This window comes from Thermobia domestica, chromosome 3, assembly GCF_964235325.1.
Source record: "Thermobia domestica chromosome 3, izTheDome1.hap1.1, whole genome shotgun sequence".
Taxonomy (NCBI): Eukaryota; Metazoa; Arthropoda; class Insecta; order Zygentoma; family Lepismatidae; genus Thermobia; species Thermobia domestica.
The window spans coordinates 216,129,901-216,139,637 of record NC_137456.1 but is presented as its reverse complement, the minus strand read 5'-3'; the positions used below and the strand labels follow the sequence as shown (position 1 = coordinate 216,139,637).

General features: G+C 35.9%; 1 protein-coding gene across 1 annotated transcript in view; it reads left to right on the top strand.

Annotated features, from left to right (window-relative positions):
* The first annotated feature begins 2,674 nt into the window (after positions 1-2,674).
* Positions 2,675-9,737, top strand: part of sty (sprouty signaling antagonist) — a 54,082-nt gene continuing 47,019 nt past the window's right edge. Inside the window, exon 1 of the mRNA XM_081752174.1 lies at positions 2,675-3,378. The gene's annotated coding sequence lies outside the window, so the exon portion shown is untranslated. The remainder of the gene's footprint in view (positions 3,379-9,737) is intronic.

The window sequence follows — 9,737 nt, the reverse complement described above, 5'->3', positions numbered from 1 at the left end:
GTATGTGTTATGTTTGTAATTCAACGTTCCTATACAATACAATTGTATTATACGTTACTGTTTCAGTAAAATCTAATATACTTATATGATTACAAATTTTGACATTACGGGAAAATAACTGCCATATTCGTGTCCAGCGGGTGGAAATCATTAAGAAACCAATGAAAAATCAACAGAAGCATGACTACAATTTTTGTATTATGATTGTACTTCAATGTTCTCATAAGATACAATTGTATAATATGTTACTGTTTCAATAAAATTTGATATGCTTATATTATCACAAATTTTGACATTACTGGGAAATGACTGCCATACTCGTGTTCAGCGGGTGCAAATCATTAAGAAACCGGCGAAAAACCAACATAAGCACGACCCTGATCAAAATTTGTATACCAGTGTAATTTTATCTCTATTTTTCTAGTTGTGGGAAATTAATGAAAGTAGTAGTGTGTAGTATGACAGCGATATGTCATTATCGATTAATGTACGCTCATGTCCAAAATGATTGTCGCATATCTATAACTGTCTTCTTGTAAGAATATAATTTGATAATGATTTTGGAGGGTACTTTTAATACTGATACTATGTGTATAATCGGGAAATGTATATTTGTGGTAAATTTCATAGGAAAGAATTATACATACGAAAATTAGAATGAGTAAAACAAAATGTTGCTAAATGGACAATAAAGATTTATTTTCGTTTTATTGTTCTTACTCTTTTGACATGAAATTTTCCACATACATGTCTTTGCTGATTATACACATACTAACATTATAAGAAATACCGGGCGAATTCGTTATCAAATTATATTCCTACAAAAAACATATTTATAGACAATAATTTTGGACATGAGTGTACCTATCTGTGTTGTTTTTTCTTGGATGGAAAGCTCATTCTAGTTTCTTACAACAGCAAAACACACTTCCTTCAATAATTTCTTCTTTATATATATATTTCTTCTTTATATATATTTCTTCATTAACGCTGGGGGTTTCTCTATTTCCTCAATTAATTTTTCATAGTCTTTATCACTAATTAAAGACATGCTAGTCACTAATCAAAGAACGTGTTAGTTTGTATTGCGAACACTTCTTTTCACGCGCTACACACGGAACGAATTGTTACGCGAAAAAAACTTGTAGAAAACATTTATTTTTTATCTTTCTACTTGGCGGTACCTCGGCAACTTTTCTGTCGCCGTCGCCTCAGTGAGCGGACTCCCATAAGACTCAATGCATTTTTAAATGTTGCGCAACTGTTCCGTCGCCGAGATGTTGCCCTGCTGTCGCCCTGCTTGGCGACACCTCGGCAACTTTTCTGTCGCTGTCGCCTCAGTGAGCGGACTCCCATAAGACTCAATGCATTTAGCCAGAGCGACAAGATAGTTGCCCGACAAAATGTTGCCAGTGAGCGGTAGGCCTTAGTGAAGGAAAAAGCTCACTACTATGAATATTAATAATCAAACTGGGTTCTGTAGTTTGATAGCCTCCCTATGGATTGACAGATATAAATAAGTTTATTTTCCGAAGTATTGTTCCCATTCCCCCCAAAAATTGATGGTTAGTGTTTTGAAGTTACCTAGTTTAATAATAATAATTAAAGTAGTGATTAAAAAAAGGTGAAATTATTAAGGAAAATTTACTTTATGGACTGTCATAAGAAAGACAGGAAGTTCGAAATTGGAGCAAATGTAATGAAAGTGCTATTCTTTCGTGTTTGTCCAATCGAAAGTATGGTTTATTCTGACATTATCTTATCTTGAGTCCAACAAATTTCTCCCCTCGTGGCTAGGTAACTTCCTGTCGCCCCCTCACGTCCCACCGCTGCACCATTATCCTTGATGTTTCGTGCCAGTTCGCTGCACTGAAAATGGAACGTATCTTCCGCCGGATTCGATTCAATAAACAAGGGAACTGTTGAATCGACCAGCTCATTCATTCAAGCAGTCATTGAAGTGAGTCGCTACCTCTACAACATAAGCACGCTTCATTCAGTCTATTGTATGAAAAAAAAAAAAAAAAAATCGCCAGCTGTCTGCATCAGTTTTAGTTTGCTGTTATTGGCTATTGAAAGAAGATGCAAGATATACATTATATCAACCAACTGTAAAAACTGTTTATGTTTCTTTGGTTGAAAATTAAACATACGATGTTTAATGTAGAAAAAAAAAAGTATGTTCCTTTCGTTGAGTAGAGAAATAGGTTTGATGAAGTGTGACGTGAAAAACTACCTATTTGACGTGTAACAGTCCACCGGAAACATGAATACATTTTAATAGACCCGAACGAAATCATCGGCCAAAAATATCACTTCTGCCTCCTAGTAAATTCTAACTTATTACGCTATAATGAATGAAAGAGAAAGACAATCTCGCGCTAGAGGACGTAATACTTCGAAGTTTCCACCAAGTTTATGTTCAATGTCACTAATGCAAACCAAAAGAGAACTTCCGCTCCCACCTTCAATGAATGAACGTGTCTATTTCCCCTACCTTTTTCCTTTCCTATGTTTCCACACTCACTTCCTCCCAACCCCACCTCAACCTTATTTAAAAATCAATAACCGGAAATCGTTTCCATGGTAACCAGTAATCAAAAACAACGTTGGGCGGAGCTTCAAGCAATAGAACCAGCCCGGAGAGCCATGAATGAACGAAATTGGATTGTACCGGGAAGGGAGGGAAAAGAGAGAGAGCGGGAGTATGAGGAGACCCAGTTGACGCATGCGCAGAACTCGCTTAAACCTGACAATTGAGGCGTTAGTTGTTCATGTTACTTCATGGCGGAATACAAGGAGGTATTCTCGCTAAACAGCATTTGGAATTTTCGGCCTTGTTGCGTCCAAAAGGCTGTCGTTCTAACAGGAATATAGTGCGGAATACATTAAAATAGTCTATCGTTGTTATGTGCTTCCAGAGAAAGTGTGGTGCTAGTTTTTTTTTAATGCTCTGTTCCCTTCTCAACTTCTAATACCAGTGTTCTATGGATGGCGGTGGCCGTTGCGGCATCGTGCCAGCTAGTTCAGGAACCATCGTGGACATAAAAGTGAAGCAACCAACAGTGCTTTTCAACTTCCCAAGTTTTTTCTGAAGAAGCGTCTCTCATTGTTTAAATATGTTATTTTAAAAGTTACTAATTTTTTTCCTAGAAGAAAAAAAGAAACGTATGCGTTATATTTAAAAAGTGTTGAATATAAGTGATCTTTGTTACACAAAAAGGAGTTTGGCTGGTTATTTTGTTGTTGTTTTTGTTATATCACGGAAAAAGCAATATTATATTCTCTGCAAAAGCTCGTCTTGTTCCAAGAAGCTGGAGTATTTTTTTTTAAAGTGGATTTTGCCTAAAGAGTGATCTTGGACGCTATAACAGTAAGGTAAGAATCATTTTTAGATGTAATGTTACTTCAAATGGCATCCGTTCTTTAAAATAAAGAGTTAAGAATATAGTTATGCTTAATCTTTCCTTTCGGGTGGTTATTTGTTGCGCATGAGTATGATGTGAAAGTTGTTCATTCATTCCCTTCATTGTATGAGTGCGATAGAAGTGAGTGGGGGAGGGGGGAACAGAAGGTAACGTTGAAGGACGCTCGAAGGGACGTGCAAGGCAACACCTGTTGTTCGTAGCACTGAATTGTTCAATATTCCACGCTTTCAAGTAGTCTTGTTTTTTACTCTTTTGTCATTCTGAATTTAAAAAATACAAACTAGATAATTTCTGTTGCAGTGTATCGTGTATAATGTTCATTGCTTGATACATTCGTTGTAATGTATTGAACTTTCTAAGCATAACCAGCCTCCAGTTGGCTTTTACATTCATTCTGGCCCGACGAGCCTTTTTACTTGTCTCTCTCCTCTACCCTTGTGACTTTCCAAAGTTGGTTGTTGGAACCGTGTGGCTGCCCATCCCAGCTTAGCCACGAAGCTAGAGGATGTCAAGGTTTCCAACTGGCAACTGTATTTTTGGCAATATTTTAATTTTAATGTTTATAATATGCTGATGTACGTATTGCTGTTGATGTTACGTAGTCTTTGTACTATGTATATTTTAGTAACAGATATATCAGATTTTTGCGATTGTTCTCATTCATGAGTTTCTCAATGACAATTCTATACATCCTAGCGTGAATACCTTTTGCATGAAATAAAACCTAAGAATGACATTGCGTTTATACTGGGTTATAAAGCTAGCACGTAGGATCAGCACATTCAACTATATTCTGGTACAGGATCTGAGTTGGCATCTATTTCTGTTGAGTTTTAAGGCTGCATTTTGCTTACGTTTGTTAATTTTGGCTTAGGTAGTACGTATAACTGATTAACAATAAATCGTATGTGCTTGAAACCATTCACCGCAATTCAAAGCCATGCCGTTTGTTGAAGTTTAGCGTCATCTTCAGCACCGAGACTGTACACTTTAAGGTGGAATCCGAACCACAGTATGCTGTTCTATGCTACCACTGGGAGTCAAACCCAGGATCACGTACACAAAAAGTTTGTGTGTTAGCCATGTCTTCTTAAATTCGTCACGCCTTCTAATTATTCGTATTTAATCTTACATAATCCGTGGGCACGAACACAAACGTTGAGGACAGTTAAAAATGCCCATTCTCTTGAGCATGACTGGAACCCACAATGGAATAAATATATATCGTGATCCGAACGCCGAGACTGCTCGGGTTATTGCCACCGGCAGCCACTACTACACCAGTGGAGGGAGGGGCACCATACCGCACCGAGGTGATAGCATTGATTCATGAATTGGTTTAACGAGAGGATTGATGTAATTGCGGAAGAAGTTAGCAATATTTTGGTTCTTTTATATATGGATTACGGACATTGAATTATGTAAATGTAACATATGTGCCTAGTACAAATGATATATTATATCGTGTGATAAGATTTAGGAACGAAAAATATTCTGGAAGGTAATGATAGTATTGGGAAAGGCGCATATCAAATTGTTAATTGCCATTATTATTATTATTATTGTTACTGTCGTGCAGCTCGATTCGGTGTTATTTAAAAAGTTCCTGTATTCCGAAAGAGAAGCTAATATATATTTCTGTGAAGTAACTTTTTATCTGTAAAGTAACAGTCACTAGTATTACTTGGAAATATATTTATCTATATTTGTCTAGTAATGATATCGAATTGGCTACTTTCATAGTTTAAATTTTTTAAACTCATAACTTATTGTTTTGGCGACACTTTTGAAAGTACGTAATTGCTTACAGTTTTGGCATTTACTAATTCAATTGATTGGTTGATTCTGTTCGCTTCATTAGATGCTCGTTAAGTTATTACGTCATTCTGCAAAAACTGATTTACGTGCTCTATCAGGAATTATAATAGTAATAAATCGTGTCAAAATTTGAGAGAAGCAGAGTTCAAGGTATTTTGAGACTAAGGTTGCTATATTCCTTAAGGAAAAAGAATGTTGTTTTTGTGGGGGATAATTTTAATTAAAAACAGGGAAAGTATCATTAAAAACAATAGCAAAACTTAAAAAAAAAAAAAAAAAAAAAAAAAAACACACAAAAAGTATATTGCAATTCGCGGTGAGAGCTCATATGGCAAATCACAACCACTTGGAGTTCTGCCTTTAGTAGTTCAAAAAGTTCATCGTAGCTTATGTTCAATACTTATATTGATATCAGTAAATCACGATTGATTGAAATTTCGAAATGATCGAGACGGTGTGGACAGATGAAGGCTAAAGTGCTAAAACGAAACTATTCTTAAACATAAAATTGGGGCGCTAATTATATAGGAGATAAGAATGCAGCCTCTTGTATTTTCTCTTTGAATACTAAGTTATATCAGTGTATGATAAATCTATTTCTCTGTTATTTTTTCGCACTAAGTTATAGTACAAACATGGGCTATCATTTCTTTTATTTATTAACAAAAGGAGAAAAAAAAAAACTCGTTTTACGGGGAAACTAAAAGTGTATAACATAAGACGCAGAAAAACGTAGAACTTAACGAGGAAGACGTTAAGATCTAGCAACCTTATTTGAGGAATTTTATATAAGGTAGTTATTGATGGCATTTGAAAATAATGCAGTTGAAATTTGGTGAAGTTTATGTTGACGTGCCGTCATTTTAAGTTATTGAAATGGTCAAGTCAATGTTAGTCAGATTCAGTTTTTGAATCCTACATTTGTAGTTTGGATTAAACCTCTTTTTTTAGTATTTGAGCTGTAAGACATGGACAAGAACTACATGCACTCCACCGCGAATCGAATATATGGTTCCTAGCCTTATATGCTGGCCATTTTGCGGAAAAGGTCGTCATTCGTTTTTTTGTCCTGGGAAAAGAAATATTGAATATGTTTAGCATTAATTTAGTGTTAAAGCGCTGTTGATGGGTTTATGGCTCGTGCATGTTTGGATTAAAGAGAACTAATTAAAATTTTAAGGTTATGTAATATTTTTACATAATTTTAATTGACAAATTTTTTGAAGTCAAACATTCTTTTTTGTAAAACGACTAATTAACCCTCTTAAGTTCTGAGCAAGTAACGGTGATATGGATATATTTTCGGATTTTTAAGGTGCGATATGATTACATACGAATTTTACTTGTCATTTAGGTTGAAGAAAACCATGAGAAATGGTCGATGATGTTGAAATGAATAGTGAAAGCATAAAACAAAGCATTCCCCTCGTGAGCTAGCTTCGAACACGGATCAGACATCTTGCGATTGCCAGCGTACCTGTTAATTAATTAAAAATACTAGTTGTGCCCCCTGCCCAAGCCTTCGTCTCGTCTGAAATTAACTGCACGTTAGTGACATCTCTTGGTGTCAGATACGAGGTAACACAGCTAGCGACAACTATTGCTCTGACTGTGAACTATTAGAAGAATGATTGTGAAACAGAGATGTCTTACTATTATAGTTAGAATTATGTAATATTAACATCACCAATAGTATTATCACAGGGTGCGAAATTTCCTGTCGTCATTAACGACCAAAATTTTGTTTGGCAATAGACATTTGCCCTTTACTTTGTTTACCTTAGAATTTTGGAGGAAAAGAAATGGCGACCTAATTCTGATCTGGCTACTGAATTCAAAAGTGATAATTAGTGCTCTGCATTAACTTGCGGAGTTGCGTAAATGGAGTATGTTTCGAATGTCGTGTAGGTTTAGAGATAGCATATACTGTGTTACGCATTTTTATTTCTTTAATGTAAAGGAGAATAATTATAAATTGTGATACAGGATTTTAAACAAACGATGCCATTTGACGAGGAAGGAATAGCAAGTGATGCAAATTGCATATACTTTAAATGATTCAATGGATTTTACAAACTCTTTGGCTATAATACTTGACAATTATTGTACTATAGAATAGAATACTTGTGTACGATTTGCTAATTTTACTAAGAATGGTCTCAGTACAACGAATGTCGAATATGTTAATAGTATATGAATCGCAAATGCAGTCGGGTAGCATATAATCAAACATAGTGGGACTTATGCAGAGTCGTTCTGACGTGTGATTAGTGCCATACTAAAGAGTTCGACTAACATTTGTTTCCTGAAGTAGTCCGGCTTTTAGTATGACCCTAATCATACATCAAAGTGACTCAGCATAAGGCGGAGTATGTTATTACGATATTGCTGATCCTTTGTTTTCACACAACTGTTAAAATTTGAATATTTGAACAGTTATTGTGAGTTTAGATCCTAAGCACTAAGGCTATATAAGGCGTGAATTTGACGATTAATAAATATATAGCTAATCATATGAGCTTCGTTGTTCGATAGTTAACAATGCGTAAGAACTGATTCAAACTTCCGTTAAACTGTAGCCACTAAGCCAGACCGGTAGCCAGCCCAAAAATCTAGGGGGGGGGGGGCGACCCAACCATATCATAGTTCATCACCATATTATAGTTCATTGCAAGCCTACCATGAAAATTTTATGGTGGGCCTGTCCCCCTAGCCCTCCCCCGTGGATATGGGCCTGCACTAAGCTCCACAGAAATCAATCACGTATATTTCTGCCGGGAAGTCTGCCTCACGAAAGGCAGAACATCAGCTGTGACGGAGCCTTATTAAGCAAATAATTGGATAATTTTGATAGCATCACGTAGCAAAACAGATTTGTCACATAATTTGAAGTACTAGGTGCGTCATTTTATACACATTTGTAAGGGATAGTGGATATTTTATGTTCGCGTTTGGATTGGAATTTAACGTCCCATTCAGAAAAGGATTATACGAGACGTGAACCTAGAGCTTAACGTGGGGTCAAGAACTACGAGTTCCTGCCGGGAATCGAACCCGGGTCTTCTGCGCTAAAAACATGTACGTTAACAATATAGCCACGAGGGAGCTCTTTTCGAGTTTTCATTGTGCTGGTACGTTGATCTCTATAAAATACTGGACTTTGATAGGTGGGTGATACACATGAAACACTTTTATTTATCAAATAGATACTGTTCATTGTAAACATAATTTGCAAAAGTATCATTGCACACATTTTCATTTATTTCGGTTGTATTAATTCGTTTCCTTATTTCGTAATGGAGAAATTTTGATAGTTTTCTTCAATTTACACAGATTGCCATGTCACTGGAATCAGATTAAATGCTTGGCCGTGTTATTTGGTTTACGAATTAGAAGAGAGGAAGGAGGACTTCTTGATGTGTACTGTACTTATATTTTCAAACTACTTCGCCATATGTGTTATTTTTTATAAATATCACATGTGCGAATACGTAGCGTAATTTTGTAGCGCTTAATGAGAATACATTTGAGTCTCGAAAACATAGTGGTTTGAATTAATGTTTTGTAGACAGAATACAGCATTAAAGATACTTTTTAAGGTCATAATGAATGAATTCTTGAAATTCATTATGCTGAATCACTCATTAAAAGTTTTCTTCACAAAAACGATTTCCTACACCTTTCAATTGTCTGATTGTCAATTGGGTTATTTCTCCCTAGATGTCATTCAGGATTACGTAATTCATTCTGTGGCCAGTGTGCTACTGAAACAGTTGCAGTGGATTTTACTTTGCTTTACATTGTTTTGATAAATAGTTCTAACATGACAATGAGCGTGTATAGATATCGTCTCATTTAGTTTTCTTGGAATTAGAGTGTAACATTATTTCTGTAAAATCAACTTAATGAATGAATGAAAAAGTATTACGTAATTTGAGTTGTAGAATTGTGTAATGTTTGTGGTTCGGTATTATTTAATCAGTGTGCTTCAGTCTTGCGGATTCGTGAATAATGTTCTTCGTTCAGTCTTTCGTAAGGGATTATTCAAGGCCTTCCGGCAACGGCAAGTGTAAAATATATGGATTCATTTTAGCTCTTGCGCTGTGGAAATTTTTCTGGGGATTTCTCTATGTCATTGGCAACACTATCGACTTTCTCCCCTCTCTTTCAAGGGAGCAGGAAGTGGGATGAGGAGGAACGGCAGGATGTGGAGTGAGGAACGTGGTATCTGAGGGGAATTGAGGCCCAGTGCCAGTCAGTTTTTTCTCCCCTAACGAACACGATGTTCAAATTCTGTTCAGATAATTCCAGTCAGTGACTGTCGTCAGCCATATATATATATATATAGCAAAATTTCCCTGTAATAGCAGCTGCCATTCATAGTATTTGTATTTCCTTCTCGAAAGATAAGACATGTTTGTTGGCACTTAAAACAAACAAGATGAAAGGTTCTTTATAGTAAAATGATACATGAAATATCAAATATAAACT